Source organism: Pelodiscus sinensis, chromosome 8 (genome assembly GCF_049634645.1).
Source record: "Pelodiscus sinensis isolate JC-2024 chromosome 8, ASM4963464v1, whole genome shotgun sequence".
NCBI classification, from domain to species: domain Eukaryota; kingdom Metazoa; phylum Chordata; order Testudines; family Trionychidae; genus Pelodiscus; species Pelodiscus sinensis.
In genome coordinates, this window is record NC_134718.1 from 31,964,111 (window position 1) to 31,990,853 (window position 26,743).

At 44.8% G+C, this 26,743-nt stretch overlaps 1 protein-coding gene and 1 long non-coding RNA gene across 5 annotated transcripts in view; one reads left to right on the top strand and one right to left on the bottom strand.

Annotated features, from left to right (window-relative positions):
- The window catches only part of LOC112545731 (uncharacterized), a 72,565-nt gene extending 55,337 nt beyond the window's left edge, over positions 1-17,228 (top strand). The window contains exon 3 of the long non-coding RNA XR_003089276.2: positions 17,091-17,228. This is a non-coding gene — a long non-coding RNA (uncharacterized LOC112545731). The remainder of the gene's footprint in view (positions 1-17,090) is intronic.
- The window catches only part of PALD1 (phosphatase domain containing paladin 1), a 209,710-nt gene that overhangs the window by 161,715 nt on the left and 21,252 nt on the right, over positions 1-26,743 (bottom strand). The gene's annotated exons all lie outside the window — the stretch shown is intronic.

Here is a 26,743-nt window from a genome sequence, read left to right on the forward strand (position 1 = left end):
TTGTCAACTACATGCATTCTTCCCCCCACTTTCTACCTCTGTATCAGAGGCACCAAGGGGAGGGTGGGAGCTGGTGCCCAGGAGGTAGCTTAAAAGCCGGCTGCCCACGAGCACCAGATCCACCTGCCTCTCCACACGCCTGTGTTGCTGTCTCTGATCATCAACAGCATGGAGGGCGACAGGGACAGGCTGGAGCTGATAGGTATGGGGAGCCAGCTTTAAAGCCAGCACCATGTGCATATAGGCTCCGATGGACCCCCCCGCACCACCTCCTCCCGCTGCCTCCTACAGATGGAGGGCAGCTGCTGCAGACAGAGGCTGTTCTGGAGCAGCTGCCCCTATTCGCAGGTGGTCTGAGCACCCCACAGACAGAGGCTGCTTGAACCCCCTGCGAACCTGTATCAGAGGTAGCAGCTTGGGGTGGCAAACAGCCAGTCTATGCGGGGAGCTGGTTTTTAAACTGGCTCCCCTCGCAGACCAGCTCCACCTAACACCCCCCACAGCACAGGGTAGCAGGGGGCTCCCTGAGATGATGCCAGGAGTACACTGGTTGCCTGCCCCCATCCCCGGTGACCATCTAATAGCCATGTAACCACTAAAATTTCATGTGGTTACATGACCAATTACATGATATCTAACATCCCTAATAAACACACTGACCAAATAACACCTAATGCCAGCATAAGGAGTGTTTGAAAAACTAAACACAAAAGATATATAAAAATAAAATGAAAGCTATTTAATATTAATTATTATTATTAAAAAAAATTACCCTGCCCCTTTATTTAGAATATTCCAGGCAGCTTACAAAATATTTAAAACACACTACATAGAAAATTAAAATACAAGACCCCATAAAATACAAGGGGGACATAAAACCCGCTAAGACATCAAGAGGAGGGACGGGGACACACACACACACACACACACACACACACACACACACACACACACACACACCTTTCCCCCCCCCCAAAGGTCCTGACTTCATTGTACTTAAATACATTGGATGCAGATTACATTTTTCTCTGTATTTATTAGTATTTCAAATACCATGGAAAGTGAACGGCAAACAGTTTAGATTTTAAAATATCTTTTCTTTTTGTATCTTTATCAAGTGCCTGCATGCCCGCTAAAATGTTGTCCTGCAAGTTCTAGCAGCAACACTTACAAGATTTCACAGATACCTTTCTATCTCTGACAGCAGAGAATTCTTAACGAACGATTGTTTTTCCAATGTCTTGAGTGGCTGAAGCATAACAGCACTCCAGAACAGATGTGCTACACCTAGATTTCAGCTCTCCATGGACTAACATATATAGGCCCTGTACTTTAAGAGAAAGCCAACAACTAAGGATGTCAGCGTGTAGAGGACTATATGATTAACCGATAAACCTGGGCTTATCAATTAAGCTTGTCAACTACACACATTTCCTACCCCCTTTCCCCGCCCCCCCACTTGTTGCCTCTGGCAGCAAGGGAGGGAGAAAACAGGAACCAGTGCCCGGGAGGAGCTAGCTTAAAAGCAGGCTCTCCACAAGCACTAGATCTGCCTCCCCCGCATCCACACTTGCTGCCTCTGATAGAAAGGGAGCAGAATGGAGGGTGAAGGGGGTAGGCTGCAGCTAATACACATGGAGAGACGGCTTTCAAGCCAGCTCCTCGTGCATATCGGCTCCTATGGATCCTCCTGTCCCCCCTTGCTGCCTCCTACAGAGGCAGTGGAGAGGTGGGGGAGCAGGGGAGGTGGCTCCATGAGATGCAGAGCAGCCTTTGTCCGAGGGGAGCTCAGGCCCGCTGCAGACAGAGGCTGCTTCATAGCAGCTTCCCCTGCACCCCGTGCTGCTGCCTCTGTCCATGGGGAGCTCAGACCCTGTATCAGAGGTAGGAGCGTGGGCCAGCAGGCAGCCAGTCTGCATGGAGAGTTAGTTTTTAAACTGGCTCCCCTTGCGGATTGGCTCCTGCCTGGCACCCCACAGTGGTGCCTTGGATGCACAGGCAACAGCATGAGGTGGCAGGGGCCTCCCGGAAGTGGAGCCAGAAGCACACTGACTGCCGGCCCCGCCTGCAGGGACTATTGAATAGTTGTATAACCACTAAAACTTCATGCAGTTACACGACTATTCAATTACACGATAGCTATCATCCCTAACAACAACAACAAGGAAGTCAGATTAATTGAAAGAAAACACAACTTATACTGCTGTATCCCTAAGAACATCCCAAGAGGGAAAGGGGCTCCCTGATATCTGGTGGTGTCACCTGGCCTGACCAGTTCACTGTTCCACAAGTACATAATATCATAAGCTTTATTTCAAAAAGGTATCTTGTAAAATATCAGTGGAACGCTAACAGCATACAGTTAGTTAATATTATGTGGTGTGTATACAGTAGGCAAATATGAAGTTACAAACATATTGGGAATTATGCTACCCAATGTGTCTGACAGGCAAAACTAGTTACCCCACCCAACACAAAGGCATGATTCTGCCACTGACAAGGTACATTAAGAGGAGAAAATGGGAGTTCAATTTATACATAAGATAAACAGGACTATCAAGTTAATAAGGGAAGGAGGTAAACATCCAGTGTCACAGCAGAGGAAGATATTGCAGGAAACACAACAATTTGCCTTTTCGCAGACCCTAGCGGGAGAAGAAATCAGCATGGAGCTTCCTTCACCACAATACTCGTAAGCTGCCTTTCCGGGAGCTCGAACAAACTTTACTTTGTAGAGTAACTGTCAAAAGAATCCATTTCAAAAGTTGACTAAACCAGTGGTTCTCAACCGGGGTACATATTCTTCTTGGGGTATGCAGAAGTCTTCCAGGGGATACATCTAGACAGTTACTTAATTTTACAACACACCACATAAAATGCACTAGCAAAGTCCATACAAACTAAAATTTCATACCAATAACAAGTCATTTTTAGTGTTCTATACACTATATAGAGAAATGTAAGCACAATATTTATATTCCAACTGATTTTACAATTGACAAAAATTAGAAAGGAAGCAATTTCTCAGTAAAAACATGCTGTGACATTTTCATATTTTTATGTCTAATTGTGTAAGCAAATCATTTTAAGGGACATTAAATTTGGAGATTCAGAGAATAAAATCAGGTTCCGTGACAGGGATACAATAGTCTGGAAAGCTTGCCTAACTATAAATGAAAGGCGTGAAGAACCCCAAGTTCTCTTTCACCTAAGACAACAAAGGAACTGAGCACTTTGGACTTTGTGGGAGATCCAGACCAGCGGGGTTGGTCAGCCGTCCTGATGAAAATAAGAGTGGTAAAATAAACTACCTCAAACAAAAGCTGCAGCTTGTTTGGTTAAGTCTTAGTGCCTAGAAAGTGTTTTTTTACTGTTATTTGCTTGTAAACATTTCTAACTCTATCTTGCAACACTTGGGATGTTCAGGGAAGGCAGTGACAACCCCTCACTAGTCTGGACTGCACCTCAGAACATGTCAGCTGCCTTAATTTTGTGACGCTTGGGCCAGGAATATATTTCCTGTGGAGTATAGAGAAAGCATGTTCAATGCAGGCAAGGAAAATGGGGTTTTGCTAAATTCTATTTAGTTTCTTCATATCCATTGCACCTATGTGTCTAGTTTGTCTCCCTGTTATGCTGTCAAATGTGTGAACTGAAACAGTTTTGTCTGTATGTGCAATGCCTCAAACAAGGCCTTGATTGGAGTGCCTAGGTGCTACCAGGATTTATTTAAATAAATAAATAAGTAAATAATGGATCTTGGGTTCAGTGACTCTTGGGCTGTGTCTGTGCAGGAACAGACAAGACCCACAATTCAACACCAGTGCAGTTCCAGTGGGGTAGTAGTGGCAGAGGGCTCAGTCAGTCACATTTTATTACTGTATTCTCAGCCTACTCTAAGCAGAACAGTTTGTTGTTAAGCCGACACTGTCTTCTGACAGTGACTTGACCTTCTGTAAAGCCAGGCTGCCATCATTCACAGGCAAAGACATGTTTTTGCATTGCATGGATTTCTCTTCGCTCTGAAGACAAGATTTACTAGATTTAGAATGGCTTGGCTACCTCTGTGGTGATAAATCTTTTCCTGGGAGAAAGAACAGTGAATTTCAGCCATTCTCTGAGGTTCTAAAATTGCTGTAGAAGATTTGGGCTGTCAGCTACATAATTTGGGGGGTCATGCTAATCAGGGCTGGCATAATCTAGAAGAAGGACACTGGGACCTTCACTGGTATAAACTGTCAATGCCTTCCTTTAAGCGGACCAAGTACTAGCCCCACATAAGCAAGCAAATGGTAGTCCCACGCTCAAGAAATCACCTCTTGATGCTGACAAAAATCAATGGTCATCAGCCTGATTCTAGTCTTTTTGTTTTGAGAGGGCTGGACTGAGCCAGTTCCAGCAGGGAAGCAGAGTCATATTTGGGTAGCATCGTTTGTTCCATTCAGAAAGGTCCCAGAGGGCCCTGGCATCTTCCTCACCAGCCAAGAAAATAAAACAACCCTATTGCCATATTCAGATCCCTTTCAGGCTCTTCCCTCAGGACAATTGATCACACTTAACCCCAAATAAAGCTATTCCCCTCACCAGCACAGCCTGCAGAGGCCCAAAGACCTTTTAGTCAATACCCCTCTCTTCTCCAGAGAGTCATAGGAGCCAACCTCCCTTCCACAGTTTTCCTCCTGCCCAGCTGAGCCGTTGGTTTGTCAGAGTTGGAAAGGTATCAGGTGATCATAAAAGCCAACAAGCAGGTGTTACCTGACTCTAGGCCCTCTAGCCCCTAAGGAGGAAAACCACCCATTATATGTTTCATCTGCCCAATGGGCCCTCGTGGAAGATCTACTGATTTATTCTGGCACATCTCTTGTTCAAAGTAACCAAGAAGTTGCCAAGGGAAACAAGTTTTGGCTGCCATGTCCTTGGTGTGCTGACTCTGTATAGTCTTTCATCAGATCCAGTGGTGTAACTTTGGGGTATGCCAACACTGCAATGAAAAAACGTGTGGCACACAGTCTCAGAGCCCAAGCCAACTGATTCAGGGTCAAAGAGCTAAAAAATAGCAGTGTTAGACACTGGCTCAGGCCGGAGCCCAGGTTCTAAGATCCTTCCCTGTCTTTCAGGGTCTCAAAGCTCAGGCTCCAGCCCAAGCCTGAATGCCTATAGTTCTATTGTACAGTCAGGCAGCCTGAGCCTCTCAAGCCAGAGTCATCTGACGTGAGCCAGGCAGTAACTATACTGCAGGTCCTTTATTGCAACATAGGTGTACCCTGTGCTTCCTCTGTATCCTTAGCTGTGATTTGGGCTTGTTTCTTTCTTACGGTTCAATGTGAATGAGATATTTCTTCCACCCAGCCAACATCTGGAGAATCAATATTTGGTCTCTCAAACTGCAGCAAATCAACTCCTTGTATTTACCAGGTTCAACATGTAAGGATCCTGCTGGGTCTGTGGCTGCTTTTGGATTTCCAGGAGCCACCACCAGCCAAGAACACATTTTTCCTCTTCATCTTTGACTATAGAGGAGGCCATGACCTCTTATCCTGGATATTGACCTTATCGCAGTTATTCATGCTTTTATCAATTCCAGAACAGATTAATTTAATGCTCTCTACGTGGGAATACACTTAAATCCACTCACACTTCAGCTGACCCTGAAAGTGGCAGCTTGCTTACTTAGTATTTCATACTGAAAAACATGCCACACGTGCTCCACAGTTTGCACTAAAGTGAACATTTTTGGGGGGTGTAATTCAAGATGTAGGTTTTGATTAATATAGTCTGTTTAGTTTTAGTTCTGGCTACATTATACATCATAGGTTGTACCTCCCTTAACCAGGACTCCCTGGTCCAGCAACATCCATCGTGGTCTGTGCCGGACCACGGATGTACCTGGACCACAGAGCCCAGGAACAGGGAGGTCTGGCAGCAGGGCAGGAGCATGTTAGGGGGCACCGGCAACCCAGCGAGTGTGTTGAGGGAATGGGAGGCCCGGCAGGGAGCTCCGGCCCCAGCAGCAGCCAGAGAGCTCTGTCACCAGCCATAGAGCTCTGGCCCCAGCCCTCTGCCCCAGCCGCGGAGCCAGGTGGCTGCTGAGCTCTGCCCCAGCTGTGCAGCTCCAGTCCCAGCCACAGAGCCAGGTGGCTGCGGAGTTCTGCCCTGGCTGTGCAGCTCCAGTCCCGGCCATGGAGCCAGGCGGCTGTACAGCTCTGGCCCCAGCATCAGGTGGCTGCAGAGCTCTGCGCGGGCTGCAGAGGTCCAGCCATGGCACTCCACCTTGGCAGCAGCAGGTCTTGCAGCATCTAGAGAACCCCAGGGGCTGGGGCAGCAGCGAGGACAAACTGGAGCCCTAAACCGGTGGCAGCACAGGCCAGGAGGGGAGAGACCTTCCCTGTTCCAGCAAATCTCCTTGATCGGGACCAGTCAGGTCCCAAGCATGTCGGACCAGTGAGGACCAACCTATACTAACAGTGGAGATCAGCTGGGATTGTCTCCTAGACTTTGAGCTCTAGAGCCTGGAGGAACAGGTTTTTCAGTGCAAGATCCGCAGCTTAGGGATTTGCTTCCCTTGTTCTCACAGAATCTGTGTTCGTTGTAAAATTTGTCTATTCACTCTGGCTTTTGCCTCAGTATAGACTGGAGATAATGCATGTTATATTTTCATTATGGCGAGAGGCGGCATTTTTTTGAGTTAAGATTTAATTGTGTTGACACAGTGATAGCAACAAATACCACTAATTTATTTCCTAATGAAGGGTAACAACCCTACTTTCCCTGATATATATACTGGGGTGGAGCATGAGGAGCCAAGTAGATTATCAAAGCAAGACGTTTTGTTTCCTGCTGCCACCACTATTGCTAACTAGGGACAATGGGTTTTAAAAAGGAAGAAAGTTTCTAGATCTCATCTGTGCTGTCATGAGGAACCACAATTAAAGTCTACAGAAAGGGTTAAAACTGTTAAGGCTATGTGCACACAACCCTTTGTCTTAGAGAGGTTTTACTATGATTATAATTATTGCATCAATCATTATTCTAGAGTAATTGCTATCACTAGTGCCTAGAGGGACCTTGAACTGCCAGCTGGTCCTTTTTATTGACAACAGTGATGAAAGGAAGGTAATGCTCCTGGAAAACCCCTGATCAGTTTAAACCACATTCATTGCAAACCAAACACACACATTGCATGTACATACATACACATGATAAAGTTACATTAGGACATTTTTCAATAGACATGGTGATAGCCACAACAGAATGTATTAACATACAGCTTCTCTTGTCCAACGAGAGTCATAAAACACAGCCAAATAAGGCATTCACATTTCTATAATGTTGAAAGCAAAGGCTACAAAAATGTAACATAGTTTTAATGTCACAAACACAGATGAGGTGTTACTGGGAAAGCTGAGTAACAAGTGTGTCCCCAGAAGACATACAATCACTATAGGCAAGAGTGATGTGTGCGTGTGTGGGGGGGAGGGTGTAATGTGTTGAATGAGAGGGCAAGGGGCTGGCCAGCAGCCTGTAGGACCAGCATCCCTGGGCAGCCTGGGGGCTAATAGGGAGGCCTGGCGTTCGCAGCAGGGGTCTGGCCACCACATACTCACCGGCCGTGGCAGGCCCGACCCTAGGGCAAGACGAGCAAGGCAAATGCCTTAGGACCCGCGCTTTTGGGGCCCTGCGCTGCTGAGTATTCACCATCCACTGGCTGGGACCAGGGCCCCGCTCCCTGCGTCCTGCCTTTGGCTCCGCAAACCCTTTGGCCGGGCCTGGGCACTGGTAGGGGGACGTGAAGCTCCAGCTCTCTCTTCTCTCCACGCTGCATTGCATGAGGGAGGGACGGGACTGCCCCCATGGTAACAGACAGGAAGTGGAGCAATGTGACCAACAGGAGCAGAGCAAGCTGGAGCCACTCCGTTCTGCTTCCCTTGCCAGTGCCAACCTCACTCCCCGCTAGTCCCCCGGGCAGCATTGCTCAGGAAAAGAGACAGAGTGGGGAAGAGCAAGGGTGAGGCCTATGTGGAAAGAGAGTTGTCCAGGCTCTTCCCTAGACTGGGGGGGAGGAGGAAGGGCCATGTGGCCAGTGGCTTCCTGTGTCACCCTTCACCAGTCGCCCCTGACTACAGACCCGGTTTCTCTCAAGCTAGGTCTACGCTACACACCTTACAGAGGCACAACTGTGCTGCTCTAAGGGCACATCTACACTGCAGGGCAAAAGTCGAATTAAGATACTCAACTTTAGCTACATCCATTTAGAAGCTGAAGTCAAAATAACTTAATTCGGCTTTTGAAGCAGACTACACAGCAGGAAGTTGAAGGAAGAACACTCTTCCTTCGACCTCTTTTACTCCACGTGAAATGATGGCTACAGGAATCAGAGTAAAAAGTCCTCCAGCTCAACATTATTTCAAAATAGCTGCTTGCTGTGTAGACGTGCTCTTTATTTTGAAATAATGTGTTATTCCGAAATAATGCTGTTGTGTAGATGTACCCTAAGATCTCCCTTGTAGCTGCTCTATGCCAAAGGGAAAGAGAGAGAGCTCTCCTGTTGGCATAGTCAACCTATCCCCAAAGAGCAGAAGTAGCCACGTGGCTACTCTCCACGCCCATGCTTCTGTTAGTGAAACTCATATCAATCTGCAGGGTGTTCACACACACACACACACACACACACTCTCTCTCCCTCTCCCTCTCCCTCTCCCTCTCCCTCTCCCTCCAAAAGTTTTACTGATAAAAGTACTAATATAGACAGATCCTCAGCTGTTAAGGACTTGATTCTCTACTCACACTGGTATTACAGCAGTGTAGCCTCAACCATTTTAGAAGAATTACTCTTGAATTAAACTGGCTTAAGTAAGGTCAGAAGCAAGCCTGAAGTTGCATTTCAGACACTAAAAATGGCTTACTGATTATGCAGCTAACAACATATGGTAATAAAAGTTCCATCAAGTACATACAACCACCGTTCCTCTGTGCTTTACATTAGAAAAAAATACTTGCATCTCAATTCTGAATTTTATGAGGAAATGGAGTACAGCAGTGTTTCTCAAACTGTGGGTCCCGACCCCCCGGGGGGTCACGAGCAACTTAGAGGGGGGTCACAACTGGATTCGGTTTTTGGCATATTTATTTCTTGTCCAATCCTAATCCCAATAAAATGATTAGCTTTACTCGTGGAGCAGTGAGGGTGAGGTCACACGAATTCATTTAGCATTTTAGGGGGTATCACAAAGTTTGAGAACTCCTGGAGTACAGCAATTTTAGTGCAGAGTTTGTACCCATAAAACCATCTTGATATTTATGAGTGAAATTCCCTCTTCCTCCATAGAACCTAACCCCATCCATACCAGGGGTGACTCTTACCCCCGGAGCTCCGGTATTCTGAATATGCTGCATTCTGGACAATATATAATCAATGGTTCATACTTGATCAAAGAGCTTTGCAAATGGTAGCCTGGAAAAGGCACTTATTACCCATTTAAAATCTTTATTTTTAAGCAAAGATCTGGCAAAATGCCAGAGATGGTAAAAAAGATGTTTTCGGAACAAAATTTGAATATCATAGAATACTAGGACTGGAAGAGACCTCGAGAGGTCATCGAGTCCAGTCCCCTGCCTTCATGGCAGGACCAAATACTGTCTAGACCATCCCCGATAGACATTTATCTAACCTACTCTTAAATATCTCCAGAGATGGGGATTCCACAACCTCCCTGGGCAATTTATTCCAGTGTTTAACTACCCTGACAGTTAGGAACTTTTTCCTAATGTCCAACCTAAACCTCCCTTGCTGCAGTTTAAGCCCATTGCTTCTTGTTCTATCCTCAGAGGCCAAGATGAACAAGTTTTTTCCCCTCCTCTTTATGACACCCTTTTAGATACCTGAAAACTGCTATCATGTCCCTCCTCAATCTTCTCTTTTCTAAACTAAACAAACCCAGTTATTTCAGCCTTCCTTCATAGGTCATGTTCTCTAGACCTTTAATCATTCTTGCTGCTCTTCTCTGGACCCTCTCCAATTTCTCCACATCTTTCTTGAAATGCGGTGCCCAGAACTGGACACAATACTGCAACTGAGGCCTAACCAGCGCAGAGTAGAGTGGAAGAATGACTTCTCATGTCTTGCTCACAACATACCTGTTAATGCATCCCAGAATCATGTTTGCTTTTTTTGCAACAGCATCACACTGCTGACTCATATTCAGCTTGTGGTCCACCATAACCCCTAGATCTCTTTCTGCCATACTCCTTCCTAGACAGTCGCTTCCCATTCTGTATGTGTGAAACTGATTGTTCCTTCCTAAGTGGAGCACTTTACATTTGTCTTTTTTATACTTCATACTGTTCACCTTAGACTATTTCTCCAATTTGTCCAGACCATTTTGAATTATGACCCTATCCTCCAGAGCAGTCGCGACCCATCCCAGCTTAGTATCATCTGCAAACTTAATAAGCATACTTTCTATGCCAATATCTAAATCGTTGATGAAGATATTGAACAGAGCCGGTCCCAAAACAGACCCCTGTGGAACCACCATTGTTATACCTTTCCAGCAGGATTGTGAACCATTAATAACTACTCTCTGAGTACGGTTATCCAGCCAGTTATGCACCAGCCTTATAGTAGCCCCATCTAAGTTGTATTTGCCTAGTTGATTGATAAGAATATCATGCAAGACCGTATCAAACGCCTTACTAAAGTCTAGGTATACCACATCCACCGCTTCTCCCTTATCCACAAGACTCGTTATCCTATCAAAGAAAGCTATCAGATTGGTTTGACATGATTTATTCTTTACAAATCCATGCTGGCTGTTCCCTATCACCTTGCCACCTTCCAAGTGTTTACAGATGATTTCCTTAATTACTTGCTCCATTATCTTCCCTGGCACAGAAGTTAAACTAACTGGTCTGTAGTTTCCTGGGTTGTTCTTATTTCCCTTTTTATAAATGGGCACTATATTTGCCCTTTTCCAGTCTTCTGGAATCTCTCTTGTCTCCCATGATTTTCCAAAGATGATAGCTAGAGGCTCAGATACCTCCTCTATCAGCTCCTTGAGTATTCTAGGATGCATTTCATCAGGCCCTGGTGACTTGCAGGCATCTAACTTTTCTAGGTGATTTCTAACTTGTTCTTTCCTGGCAAGAGAACATGGGTCAGATCTAATTTTAGTTGCTGAACCACATCACATACTCTTTAAGAAAAAAGATCAATAAAACATCACTAATGAGGCCTAAAAAGATCACAGAATTCCCTAATATTTTACCACTTTGAACAAAAAAGAATATAAAATGACAAAATCGAATTGCATATTAGTCTTTTAAAACATTTTTTCTTGTTCCAGACCCTTCTCTTTCTGTAACAAGGCTTAAAAAGACATGAACTTAATTATCTGCTACAAGCTGAACCTCTCTGTTCCGGCACTCCCTGGCAGCATCCGTGCTCTGTCATGATTTTACTTAGCTAGATGTCCACTTATGGGGTGCAGCCAAGTTTCCCCGATCAAATAAAATTTGTTTACAGCCACCAGCACTGGCTCTCAGTGTTCTGTGCTATTATTTATCTCTAATTTACCTCTAAATGTCTTCTAAGAGCTCAGTAAGCAGTGGAAGTGTTGGTAATGCTACTAGACAATATTGACCTCTCAATGGTCCAGAAATTCTCTTGTTCTGCACCGGTCACGTCCTGAGGGGGCCAAACTATTAATATTATGTGCTTATTTGTATAATAAAAATACAATGCTAAGCTTCTAAACCATTCAGCTTTTCATAAAAGTGTTACAGTACTTGGGTTGCAGACACAACAAGGGAATTGGCTTCTTTTAAAAACCCACTTTTTCCATTGGCATTCTAAACCAAAATGTACATAGGAACATTTCTGTGAGGCTTCAGACTTGGTTTTGTAAAACTTCCCTCTGTAAACAGTGGGGTCAACAGCCATGCCAAGCCCTAGTGCAAGGTGTGTGTGTGGGGCCGGGGGGGGGGGGGGGAGGGGTTGAGTCCACACCCCTGGAAGGGATTGGGCCTCAAGCAGAAGGGGCAGGACTAGAGCTACATCAGTCCAGCAGTGATTTAAAGGGCCTGGGCTGGACCGTCACTGCTGCAGTAGGGGCAGCGTCGGCTGGCCCTTTTGAATCGCTAGGCCCTACAGCAGTTGCCCCCTTTGCCTTCCCTCCCCTATCTCCTCTGTCGGCAAGCCTGGTGGACTTTGATTAATTTTTATAACTTCCATCTTTGATTTACTGATACCATCTCTGGTTAGCAAAGATTGCAAGTGCAGCTGACTGGTAATGATAATCATATTGACAGACACAACATCAACAGCATCAACAAACAAGATCGGGGACAAGATACAACCTTGCCTAATATCCGTGGTCACATGACACCTGTCTTTTAGCTCCTGGTTTATCTGTACTGCGTATTGAACATTCTGATACGAATTCCTAATAACTGGAATGATTTTGCTGAGGATGCCACAGATTCATATAATCTGCGACAATGAATTTTCTATCTGATCAAAATCCTTTTGAAAATCCATGAAATTCAAGTCTGCTGCCATGCATTGCTTTACAATATTTGTCAGGGTGAAGATCTGCATAGAAGATGAACTTGGTCAAAAAAAAAAAAAAAGAAAAAAAAAAAAAAAAAGAGTTTATTTACCCAGTCTGCTTCGTATGGCACCTCTCCAATCATGCTATCACATCAAGATCCAATATGTTACCTCCCTAATCTTCTGCACTGATTTCCTATTGAACACAAACTGGAATACGTAATCACTGCCCTGATACCCCCGAGCTTCAACAACTACTTGAAATACCATCCTTCCTTCCACAACTATGGCCTCTCATGACAGCTCTGTTCTACTGGAACAATTGAATGGTTAACCAATAGGGGAATTCTCACAGTAGCAAGGCCTAAGCTCCAGAATCCACCTTGGACATAACCGGCCACAAACATTTCCATGTTGAGAAATAACTACTAAACTCAGCTCTGTGCCTTAGCATCCCCTCGATAAGGGAATCTCACCAACACAAATAAAATAAAAACAAACCCCACTAGGCTAATCAAACTATGTTCTCTTCCAGGCTGAGAAGGAACAGAAATCATTACTCCTGTTTTAAAATGCTTGACAGGTGTTCACAGATGAGGTGGAGGCAAAGAGACCATATAAATACCTAGACAAACACTACCGCAGGGGAAAAGAAGGATGACAAGATAAACACTGAGGCTGGAGAAGGGGATAAAATGCTAAGCAGTAGTTATATCATGGGTCAAATTCATCCCTAATATGACTCGTGAACAAAATGGAGTTTGCACAAAAGGATGAATTTGCTCAGCAATAACTCGTTTAGAACTTGTCTACATGGTGCCTTTGTGCACATCAACAGGGATTTAAGTTCTAACGTGCACCAGAATGCTGCACACTAATTGGCCTGTATAGATCCTACTGGCGTGTACAGCAAAAAGAGCAAATTTGATGGAAAAGGCTAATGTAGACAAAGCCTACAAATAGGAGAGCCTCAGTCCCCAAAAGTATACCTAAAAGCATTCACCATTCAAAGATCAAAACCAGGGTTTACCCTCACAGTAGCCTCCTTTCAGTTACATCCTGGCATTGGACTAGCATAGCGTCACTCTTGACTCAATTCACACTTGAAAAGGTAGTTTATTCTAGAGAAGGCTTCTAGAAGGTACACGATGCTATCACAAAGAAGATACCAGCAGTAAAACAAAGGAGACAGATATAAAAATGACACCAAAGGAATCCTATGAAAATCTCTCATCAGCAAACCTCCTGCCCATGTACCTCTCATGTGCTGCCTGTTAGTATGGAGTTGCAGTTGTGGAACTGAATCTGGTTACAAAGGACCCCTAGACTTGCTATCTTTGTTTTAAAAGCAGGTATTTGGCAAACTTGCACAAGGAATACACTGAGAATAACTGCTTCTTCTGGCCTCGCCCCATATCAATTTTGCAAGAACTGATGTTTGCCAGAGTAAAGCCACCATCATTTAAATAATCAGCAATAGTTGTGATGAAGGAGATTAAGAATGGGGACAGAATCTGCAATAGTGAGAATCATATGAATCCTGTGACACAAACACAACTGAAAGATTGCACAGATGCCTATGAAACATTTCCAGTCAACCAACCACAAAACCTCTTTCAAAAATTGTACGTGTTCTATAGAAATTAACTCACACAAACACACACACAAAGTTAATCAAGTCCATTCACTAGCCTGACAGTATAATACTAAATCCTGTGCCCAGCCTATTTTAAAACAATTCCAGCAACAAAAATTCCATGAGAATCCTACTCCAGTGGTTGAGCTGCAGGACAGGAATTCGTAAGTTCCATTATTAGAGTGCTTCGGGCTAATTCTGTAGACTTGGGCACATCTCATAATCCCTCTGTCTCAGTTTTCCTAGTTATAAAAGGAAGATCACTGTTAACCTACCCTTCAAAGGGCTGTTGTGAAGATTCATTATACAATGTGTATAATGTACTTCCATGTTTGAACATAAAGAATACTATGTAAGTAATGAGTATTATCTTAGTGAGAGACCTCTCCATAGTTAAACTAAGTTTTTAGAGCTTGATGTTAACAAACCAAGAATGGTGGGGATGCCTATTGGTTACAATAATGCCAGTCATAACGCTCCTATGTTCTTTTCCCAGCACCAACTCATTATGTGACTTGGGTGAGTCCCTTCACTATAAGCACTTTTTGCACCAGTTTACTCCCCTGTAATATAGTATTATACTGCTTCCCTATTTCTAGGGCTCTACCAAATTCAGAGCTACAAAAACAACATCACAGACAGTGAACTCTGGTCTTCCCCCATGAAACCTGGTGTTCTGTATGCTTTTACCTTGCATAACACAGATTTAATGAGGATGACCATTACATTGCATTTCTTACATTGGGTGTCCTGACCAAAAAGGGGGGGGTGAATCAAAATGTTATTTTAGGACGATTGTGGTAGTGACACTCTTATTTGTGAATTGCCTCCTTCAGAGCGGGGCAGCCGGAGAGTGGCAGCTGTTAGCTAGGCCTCTGCTCTGAAGACAGCCCCCTGCCAGCAGCAGTGCAGAAGTAGAAATGGCAATACCATACCAGGCCACCCTTACTTCTACGCTGATGCAGGTGTCTCTGCCTTCAGAGCTGAGATCCTGGCCAGCAGCTTCTGCTTTCCAGTTACCTAACTCTGAAGGTAGTGACTGCACAGCAGCAGCAAAAGAACTGAGGCTAGCAAAACCACAACCCTCCCTACAACTCTTTTGGGTCCGGACCCCTACAATCATGACACCATGAAATTTCAAATTTAAATATCTGAAATCATGAAACTTATAATTTTTTTAAATTCTATAACCGTGCTATTGACCAAAACGGGTCATGAATTTGGTATCGCCCTACCTATGTCAGAGGGATATTTTTTTAAAATGGGCAAACCTCAAGTTTTTGAGACCTTCAAATGGGAGCCATGTACAAGTGCAAAGTACCATCACCAGACCAGATTCTCATTTCATTAGCACTACATTGATTTATACCAACTAATAGCTAAAACCTATACCAGGATTTTTTTTAATTAAATAACTATTGGGGGGGATAAAATAGATACATGCAAAATCCTAAATTCTTGTCATTAGGAAAAAAATGTCTTGCCCTTGACAAATGTTAATTGTGGAATAAGATCTTTCATAACAGTTTGCTGCTACCTCAGCAAGTCTGTCTCTCTCTAGTTCTCATCCGCAGGAAATAAGTCACTCAGAACCACAGCATGCAACATCCCTATTGATCTGCTTTCTATTGTCTTCCCTCATGTGAGCCATACCCATCTGTCTATATTAGGGATGTCAAAACGCATTTAATTAAACAAACCTGTAACCGCTGAAAATTTCAAGGGTTACATGGGGGACAGGTGGCATACCAGGAGACTGCAGACAACCGTGACCGGTTAACCAACAAGCCCAGGCTCATTAGTTAACCATGGGGCCCAGGGTCATCGATTAACCATGCAAACGGTTACACTTTCACATCCCTAATCTGTATCCAACTCCACTTGGCTGCTACTCTTAATGGGCTGGATTTTTTTCTTGTACACTGCAGCACTAACAACATTGAACCTCTCTGGTCCGAGACTCTCTGGTCCGACAAAATCGGTGGTCCACAGATGTTGCTGGACCACAGTGCCTGAGCCACAGAGGTTGCTAGTAACTGGGAACTCAGCTAGTCTGGTGGCAGGCAGCCTGCAGGACCAATGGCCTGAGGGCAGGGAGCCTGGCCAGTGGGCCAGTAGCTGAAGCAGGGCTGGCAACTGGCAGCTGGAGTGTGGCCGAGGCAAGGAGCCCCACTTGCTGGGGGAAGGACTGGCAGCCCAGATTAAAGCCCTGCCAGTGGGCTGAGGGCAGCGTACTGGCTGTGTCAGAAGCCAAGAGGGGAGCCCTGGGAGAATCCCAGGCTGACTTCACCTTGTCCAGCAAACTCCCTTGGTTGTGACCGCACATGTCCCAAGGGTGCTGGTCTAGGGAGGTCCATCCTGTACACAAATTACAATCTATTTAAAAAAACAACAACGAGAAGTCCTGTGGCACTTACTCGACCACCAGATTTATTGGAGCATCAGTTTTCATGGGCAAAGACCCACTTTGTCAAATGCATGTAGTGGAAATTCCAGATGCAGGTATAAAATATAGAGGCATAAGAAAAGAGTTCCAATCAAGAGAAAGGTTAGAGATAACAAAGTCAATTCAGTCAGGGAAGATAAGGCCCCCTTCTAGTAGCTGATATGGAGGTGTGAACACCAAGGGAGGAGAAACTGCTTTTGTAGTTTGCTAGCCATTCACAGTCTTTGTTTAATCTTGTCACGGCTATCCCTCTGATACAATCTATTTGATGCTGTACAGATATCCAGATGTAGTTCTTCTAGTCTCCAAAATATTTCTGCATGTCCTTGTTGTATTAGGTCAGAAAAGAGTAGCTGTACATTCTTGGTTGGGACCTCTCCCTTACAGAAGGGTACATCCAAAAGTAGCAAACTACTAATGTGCAAGAAATATTAATCAAAACCAAGGTCTTATTTTGCTAGGTGCTGTACAGACTAGGAAGACTGGTCCTTTCTTCCACGAGTTTCTAAATTAAATGAAGATGAGAGACAACTGGTAGATGTAAAAACAATAAGGGAACGAGGACAAGCTACAAGATCACAGAGTTACAAATGGCTGTCTGGTACACAACTTGATAGTTCCAATGCATTTTTGAGAGAGAAAGAAATTAAATAAAGATATCTAATCAAACACCACTAGCCTTCTTCCATTCCTGTGGGCTGCAGGGGTAGATTAAATTAAATCTTTGTATCTGCAAATATCAAAATGATCCATTCAGAATTCTACAACCAGGCCGCTATAGGCACAAACGTGATTTGACCAGATATTGTGCCAATCAGATGGTTGTCTGACTTGGTTGTTTAATGGAAACTGGATTCTAGTCACCTGAAGCCTACCAAAAAAACAAAAAAATAAAAACAAAAAACTTACAACTTCTGACACAACAGATAGGTGAAGATAGTGCTGTTATTAAAAATAATGGTCTCACTCAGCAGTCCCGATCACAACTGGAGCTCCATTGTGCTAGAGAACACACATATGGTCCTTTCACAGTACAGCTTATAATATACAAGTTTGGGTAGCAGCAAACTAGCCTGTACTTATTTTGTCCTTCTACTGTACTTTTTATACATCAAAATCCTTTGGATACAGACCAACTTTTCCTGCACAACATATTTATTGGTGGGCCTGCCTTTAAATAGGAAACTGCAAGCACTTTAGCTAGATTAAATCCGCTAGAAAGTATGGGCAGTTCCATTAAAAAAGCTGCAAGAATATATTGTGTCTTTCCAATGCATCAAATCCTCCAACCATTGTCTTTTAAACTTTCTCCTCAGAATACAAAAGACTCAACCTCCTTTGCATGATTCTACAGCACCAAGTCAGTTACACATACCTCACATCCAACTCTTAATGAGATGTTTGATATTTGGAGTTCTGACCTTGCTTCTATTGAGTTCAATGGGTGTTTTACCAACTACTACTTCAACGGGAGCAGAAATAAGCCCCTATAGTTAAATTAAGCTGTTAGTACTTTATGAACGAGTCTGAAGACACATACATCATGCTTATGCAATGTTGGTGTTGGAAAGAATGAACAAATGGCTTGATTTAAAACTGGGGTCTTTTGAGTGTTACCATTCCATTAAAAGGACATAAAAATCCAAAATATAAGACTAGGAGGTTATGTCCATCAATGGCTATTAGCCAGGATGGGTAGGAATGGTGTCCCTAGCCTCTGTTTCTCTGGAGATCGATGATAGGAGAGGGATCATGTGGGGATTACCTATTGTGTTCACTCCCTCTGGGGCATCTGGTATGGGCCACTGTCAGCAGACAGGATACTAGGGTAGATGGACCTTTGCTCTGACCCAGTATGGCCATTCTTATGTAGAACTAGTCCAGATGCCGAAGAGAAAAATGTTCTATCAAAAATGCCATCCCTATAACATCAAAGTTCATCTGCATTTCCTTAAATCAGGAGTCTCAAACTCATGGCCCATGGGCTACGTACAGCCCAAGCAGTTCCACAATCTGGTTCACATGTGGCTGCCAGCATGAGTCCCTGCAGCCTTAGGAGCGAGGCCTGTCCGCACCCTTCCCCCAAGCTCAACCTCCATTAACCCCCCCCCCCCCACGCCTCTTTCTGCCCCTGCACCACTCTCTCCTCTGCACTACACACCTTCCATCAAGCCCTCTCCACCAAGGGATGCAGCTTCAGTAATTACAGGGGGGCCTGGCATGGAGCTGGAGCAGGAGCCAGGCCCTCCTGCACTCACTGCAGCAGCAGTAGCTGCTGAAAAGAGGAGCCAAGCAGCAGCCTCTGTTCTATTGCCATCTCCCAGTCACTCTGCTTCACTAAACTCTGTTAAATTGCCCGGAGGCAGTAGCAGGTGCCAGGAGCCTGGAGAGGGCAGGAGGGAACATGCAGGAGACACACAGAGACACCCAATTTTTCCCCAGGGTCCTGCCAGAGGTGGGTGCCCGCTGGCCCATTAGGAGGATTTGAGGTCTGGCACTTGCCCTAAGTAAACTGAGTTTGAGACCCCAGTTTTAAATCAAGCCATTTGTTCATTCTTACCAACAACTTCAGAAAGTTGAAATCTATTTCCATTCCCCACAAAGGGAATTCCAGGTTTCACTGCCCCTTCTGAATGTGTGGCCCAATAATAATGTGGGTTTTGGGGGAACAAGTCGATCATTTTAGCTGTACTGCCAAGGACTCCCTTTTGTCAAAGGGAATGGTAGACAGCAGCTGCTGGGGAGCATATACAGATTTTGCAAACCTCTTCAAAAGCATCCACCACTTCCAATCATGACTTCAATGGCAGAACTATAGCTCATTTTCTCAAAGTGAAATACATTTCCTCCAATAAAATGCTATTTAACTTCTTACAGCAGGGGTTGGCAAAAAGGCCTCTGCGGTCCGGATTTGGCCCGCCAAGCAGGTTGATCCGGCCCGCAGAGGCCCTGCCGCTCCCCTGCCCCCAAGGCCAATTATGTCCTAGGGCCGTGGTCATCAACCCATCGATCGCGAGGTGTTCGGGCACCTCCAACCCCCATTTTCCCCCATCCTCGAGAAGCCCCACTACCTACCTCTAGTGTAGTGCCGGCTTCCCGCGGGGTGGACAGAAGTCCTCTCTGAAGCCCGCATCACTTCTGGGGGTTCCGGAAGTGCGCGGGCTGCTCCCCTCCCACAGCTCTGTTGCGTGCTGGGGAAAGGGGCATCAGCCCTAGAGGAGGAGTGTGGCGCCTTCCCGGCGCCGGAGGGGTGAGTCGAGCGCAGGGGTCTCCCTGCGCTGCGGGAGTGGGGGTCGGCCCCGGGGTTTCTCCGCGCTGCGGGAGGGGAAGAGGTTGGCCAGGCCGCACTGCGGAGGGGGGTTTGGCTCCGGGGTAGGTGCCTGCAGGGGTTGGTCGCACCGCAGGAGGAGGGGGGGGAAGGGGTTGGCTTGGCCGGGCCACGCCACACCTCGGGACAGGGGGTTGCCCCCAGGACAGGCTCCCGCAGGGGTTTGGCCCCGCCGCAGGAGGGGAGGTTTGGCCCCGGGACAGGCACACACGGGGTTTGCCTGCGCCGTGGGGTGGAGGTGGGGGTGGGGGTGGGGGTAGAGAAAGGCCCGGAGGAGGCACGTGCTGGCTTCCCTCTGGGGGGAGAATCCTGGGGGAGAGGCAGATGTAGGGAACTCTCTGCTGACACTGTCACCCCGCCCCCTGTCCATACTCCCCGCTCCCCAGACCCCACTCCCCTAGCTACAGAACTCTGTCCCCATTCCCTTCCCCACTCCCTGAACTCTATCCCCACTGGCACTCTGTCCCCAGCTACAGAATTCTGTCTCCATTCCTGTCCCCACTCCCCAAACTCTGTCCCCACTGGCACCCTGTCCCCTGCTGCAGAACCCTGTCCTCTGCCCTCCCAGCACCCTGTTCCCTCTCCCTTGCCCCCAGCCGCAGAACTCTGTCCCCACAAAATGTGTAATTATAAATGCTTCATTTTAGATTTCAATAGCATGAATAAAAACCAGACCATTTATTTCATAACTATAAATACGTGATTTTAATTTTATATATCGCATAATTTAAAAATAAACTGTTTATCAGAGTGTGTAAGTAAGGGCTGGGGTTAGCAAGTGATGGACAGGAGGAGAATAGAGAGGGTGGGGCTTCAAGGAAGGGGCGGGGCGGTAGATCTTCGCCTGTTCTGAAATTTAAAAAATGATCTTGGGTGTAAAAAGGTTGGAGACCACTGTCCTAGGGGCAGGGAAAGCGCATGAAGTCTCCTCCGCCCTGCCAGGAGCACATAGCACTTTAAAGTGCCGCATGCTCCTGGCAGGGTGGGAAGAGACCATTTAGGGCCTGGGAGCGGGAGAGCACACACAGTTTCCTCTGCCCTGCTAGGAGCACATGACACTTTTCTAAGTGCCATGCACTCCTCACAGGGTAGGGACAGGGCAGAGGAAACTCCGTGCACTCTCGCCCCCAAGCTCTGATTGGCCTGAGGGCGGAGGAGCCTCTTCCTGCCCTGCCAGGGGCATGGGTGCTTAGTGGGAAGGGGGCCCCCACCTCAGACCAATCATGGTCTGGGGGTAGGGAAGCCCGGAAGCATCCTGGCCCTGCCCTTTCTGTTTTAGGCCCCACCCCTTCCGGGGAGGCCCGGGGCCACTTCAAAAAATTTTGCCCACCCCTGTCTTAAAGCAACCATTTGTGAAGACAACAAAAAACCTTACTCCTCCAAAAGCAACATTACATTAGATGGCAAGAAAAGGGACTACAGCCACTCTCCAAGTTACGAACAAATTACGGACCAACACTTGGTCCGTAACTCAAACTGTTTGTAACTCGGACCCCATTGAGTTACATGCGACCGCGCTGTTCGTAAGCGCAGGTCGCGTTCGTAACGCGGGGACCGCCTTTACGACCGCTCCATGGGAGCTTTGGTCGTAAGTGTGAACGGTCGTAACTCGACCGTTCGCAACTCGGGGAGCAGCTTAGTTTCCTTTTGTGGGTGAACCAGATCATTTTACAGAAGATCATGCCACAGTATGGCCCTGGTTCTTCCTACATGGAGAGCGACAGCACCCAGGCCAAAATAAGAAGCTAAATGACAGGAACAATCCTCCATTAAAACGAGTGGAGTTTTTTGACCTAAAGAAGAGGCAACACCCAAGCAAATCCAAGTGCTAAGTGCCAGTTAAGGCAACATGAAAAGCTTGTGTACATAATATTCAGCTTAGAGAGCACGCTGCATATGAGAAGATGCATATTTGGAAACTGAAAGCTATGATTTTGTTCTATTCATAGCTAACCACCACCTCCCCTCCTGATTAGAAAGTTCTGAAAGGAACAAGGTGGATCAGTTTACAAGCTACGCATGCGTGGTCTTTCCACATTGCTGCAGCACACACAAGAGACATTTGTTTTTTAAAAGGACTCCTAACAAGCCACACTGTTTTGCAAAACAAAAAAGGTTTCCTTTCCTCCCTTCCTCATCTTTGAATTCAACCTGGGGACAGCGATAACAGTGTCTGTCTCTGTCTCTGCACTTACATAAAAGGTTGATTAGGTACATCCAAAACAGTGAAACTACTTTGCATGAATGTTGCTAAGACTAAAGTCATTTCCACATTACAAGCACTACAGCACTGCTCTACCTACACCATTGTACGTTCATAAGATAGACTGTAAGAGTTGGGGGTTTTGAGTTACTATAGGAACTCCACCTCTCCAACCAACAGTAGCTAGGTCAATGGAAGCATTCTTCTGTCAGCCAAAGGGAACTGCCTCCCCCTCCTCTCCCCTCCCAGGCATGAGGCTTGCATACTATGATGCTCACTGTGGATTTTTCTCATGCAACTGTCATAGTTCTCCCCCGCCCCCACCTCTGCGCTCCCTTCTCTGTCACCCAAGACTGAATCCCCTGTATCCCTCTTAATACAGGATGCTTCATTCTGTCCTCATAGGTGTTCACTTCGTTCCATTTGATTTAACAGGAATTAGATGCACATATGGAAAAATAGATCTTGACACCAAGTGAAAATCACTTTGGATTTCCAGAGGAGAGGAATTTGGGATTGGTTAAATGTGACATTCCATGCAAGAAACATTCTGGTATCTCAGTGCCACCTATTCCTCCCACAGCAGGGGATGTATTGGTCTAGTTGCATCCACCACTTCCGTTCATCTGAAAATCTGGTGTGTAACTGCATACAGGCTGTAACAGAAAACAGCTCCAGAATATAACCTGTGGCAGTTTATGGTGGTTTCCAGATATATAACAAGCATGTACAATGGTGCTGCAAACTGCACTCCTAACTGCATGCTGAGCTTTTCTCCCCAGCCCTCATTTAAAAAAAAAAAAACCCCTACGTCTCTGCTGTGTTGTTTAAACTGTGAAAGGCTATGCAATAAATTACCATGTCTTTTCGGCATACGTGAATTTAACAAACTTCCTGCCACAAACGTATACCTAGAGTTCTACAAAAACTGATATATTTTTCTATTGCATTGCTGAGAAATAACATGTGATCACACAACTAAAAGCTAATGTGAAGCATATGCATAAGGGGTCAGAATTAAGGTTGTGCGTAGCAGTCTGTACTGACATTTCCTGATTTGGGTGAAGCTAATATTCTCTTCACGTAAAGGTATGGAACTAGTGCTACATCATAATATCAAGACACTGCATTCAGGTTATTTTGTAGCTTTCTTTGACCAACGGCATGTCTAGACTACATCCATCTTTTGAAAGAGGTATGTAAATTAGACAGATCAAAATTGCAAATGAAGATGGGATTTGAATTTCCCATGCTTCATTTACATAACGGCAGCCTCACGTTTTTTCAAAAGTGAAACCGCCATCTAGACGCGGTTCTTTCGAAAAAAATGGCGGTTTCTCTTTTGAAAAGCCCTTTTTTGAAAGAACGCGTGGCCCCCATTATGCAAATGAAGCACGGGAAATTCAAATCCCAGCTTCATTTGCAATTTCAACCTGTCTAATATACATCCCTCTTTCGAAAGAGGGATGAAGTATAGACATACCCTAAGTGTAATGTCCAATTTTCTTACCTCCCTCCCCAACCATTTTGATAGGAGGAAGTGCAGGGTTGTGAGCTCTCTTTTCTTCTTCTTCCCTCCTCCTTTCATTACTGAAATAAGAGGAAGTTTCAGCAGCTTCTCATTTCTGTGATGGGGTGGACGAAGATAGAACACTCTCTGAATTGCTTCATACAAGTCAGGCAGGAGTGATTGTTAAAGGGATACCATCGACTTAAGTAGAACACTTCTGTCTGGAAACTTCTTAGTTATTGTTGTGACAAGTGCAAGTAAATGACAACTGGAGAAAATGCTTTTCTCCATTTCTCAGTGTTACTGTGTGCATTTGACAGTATTTTGTGTACAGCTATTTCCACCATTTGCCCTGTAAGGAGAGTTTCCCCTTTCGTTCTTGTGGGGTTTTCACATAACAGAGGAGAGAGAAAAACTACTTCTAAAAAACCCCAGAAAGAATGTGATTGCAAAGCCACAAAAGTTGGCAGGCGTCTGGGATGGCCGAGAAGCCATAGGACCTGAAATTACCTAGAATTCAGTTTTTAAAAACTGACAAGATTTCATATTGACAGTGTCCCTTTAAAGCACCAAACTGATCACAGGAAATCTGGGCGTGACTCACAGCTCTGTAACAAGCATCCTGCACAAACCTGGGCATGTCACAGGGATTAGGGGATATTCATTCCTCCAGTCCCACACCCTTGTGAAGCTCTTCTACAGAAGAAAAACATTAAGAACTAAGTATTATTTAGGATCTGCGTTTTCAGGGACTGAGTACCAACAACAGCCCCCACTGATTTTGATGGGATTAAAAAATAGCTATTTCTGTCCTAGTTTACTCCTTTGCAAAATGAGCATTAATATTATTTCTCTCTCAGGAGGATATTATGAAGCTTAATTTACTAAAGTTGGAAAAATGTTCTAATATTAATGGATGGGAGGCATTAGAGAAGTGAAAACTATTAACATCATCAGACCAATTGGGCTGTGTCTAGACTACATCCTTTTTTCGGTAAAGGGATGTAAATTAGTCACATTGATATTGCAAATAAAGCCGGGATTTAAATATTCCACGCTTTATTTGCATAATGGCAACTGCTGCTTTTTTTTCAAAATAGGACTTTCCAAAAAAACCGCAGTTTAGACAGGAATCTTTCAAAAATAAAACCCTTTTTCAAGAGATCCTATAAACCTCATTTTTTGAGGAATACAAAAACTTTCGAAAAAGGGTTTTATTTTCAAAAGATTCCCATCTAAACTGCTAGGGTTTTTTCAAAATGCCCCGTTTTGAAAAAAAAACAGCAGCCGCCATTATGCAAATGAAGCATGGGATATTTAAATCCCAGCTTCATTTGCAATACCAACGTACCTAATTTACATCCCTTTACTGAAAAAGGGATGTAGTCTAGACGTTCCCCTACAGATAAAGGCTGTGTCTACACTACAGAGTTTTTCCTGGGATAAACTCTGCGTCTGGGGAATGTATCCACTTTTTCGGATCAGTTTCCAAAAAAAGGGGGGGGGGGGCGCATTCTTTCAGAAGCCCTGTATTACTCATTTTATGAGGAATAAGGGCTCTTCCAAAAGAGGAGGTTTTTCCCATATTTGGCCCCGTGTAGACGGGCCAAATGTCAGAAAAGCCTCTTCCCAAAAAAGAATCGGAAAAAGCTACACAATTTGCAATTTGCATACCTTTTTCCAAAAAATAACTGCAGTGTAGACATCATCAAAGAGAGCTTCATGCCAGGCTCTATATGGTCAAATGGAGTACAAGGGTCACAAGTTGATTCCCATTACTGTTGAGAACCTCGCTGGCAGGACTCAAAGCCAGCATGAGGAAATTAAACTGGAGACAAATGAACTTCAATGGCTGACTTTGTTTCTTCATCTTACAGTCACATACATCTGTGATAACTAACACCACAAAGCTGCCTGTTCTTAACTCAATATACAAGGTGCTTCAACACCACAATCACCTGTACCATTACCCTCCTAAAGCTCGATTCTGCATTCATGGTTTAACATACATTGTTAAAAAAAAATCAACTACTGTGCACATGTTGATTTTACGAGATGTATAGATCTTCATTGCAGCACATCACAGAATTGAACTGATTTCTGCTTGTTCTGACAGTAATCAAGCAGAAATAAGACAGTGTCACTCAAAAGAAAGTTAAATTACACACATACAGTATATTATTTTGATTTCATGCCCTTTTTTGGTAACAGCGGCACTCACTTTTAGCTCACAGGAGGAGAGATTAGTTCCCTTCTCTCTCCAGCACAAACTTTTTTTCCAGACAGATGGGACTGAACAGCATCCTGGAAAGCTAAAAATATTTTCTGGTAATTCTTTCTGTGTTTGATCCAGACAAAAAAAAATGGATATACTTGGGAGCACTGGAATGAAAGGGTATGTGTGTTTGTATTATTGCAAGAAGGGTGTCAGAGCAGGGCATGTTTACAGTCGGCTTCTGCAAAGCATAGTTATGAGGAGGGACTGTCTTTAAGTGTTATATAGGTTTACAACAGTATCTAATGTACAGTGGAGAATTTCCTTTTGGGGATGGATGGGTTGTGTTTAATTTAGTATTAAAAAAACATCAGCTTTAACAGACAATTGCCATCATCAAGGCAAAATCTCCTTCATGGGGCTGTTATGTTGTGTGTGATTTAAAAGCAACTTTATAAAGTATACATTTTTACAGAACGCCTTGAGACTAGCACATGTATACATGGGTGTGCACTGCTGTTTGCATGGGTGTGTCTCAGGCTGCGTGTCTGCAAAACTGGGTGCAGAGCAGAGATTAAGAAAAACCACATTTCCTACCTAATGCAACTGTCATCACAAGACTGCTTTAAAGTATCGACAGAATAGCATACTAAGGGGCCTGATTTTTCAGAAGTGCTAGGCATCTACAGCTTCTGCTGACTTTCAAATGCAGTGGTGGGTGCTTGACACTTCTGAAAAAAATCAAGCCCTTTGATTTAGGCATCATAAGATCATGCTGTAAACAGAAAAAAAAAAGCATCTATTTTCTAATCACTCTGCACATACATCAGTCGTATTAACATTAATGGAAGTGGCACT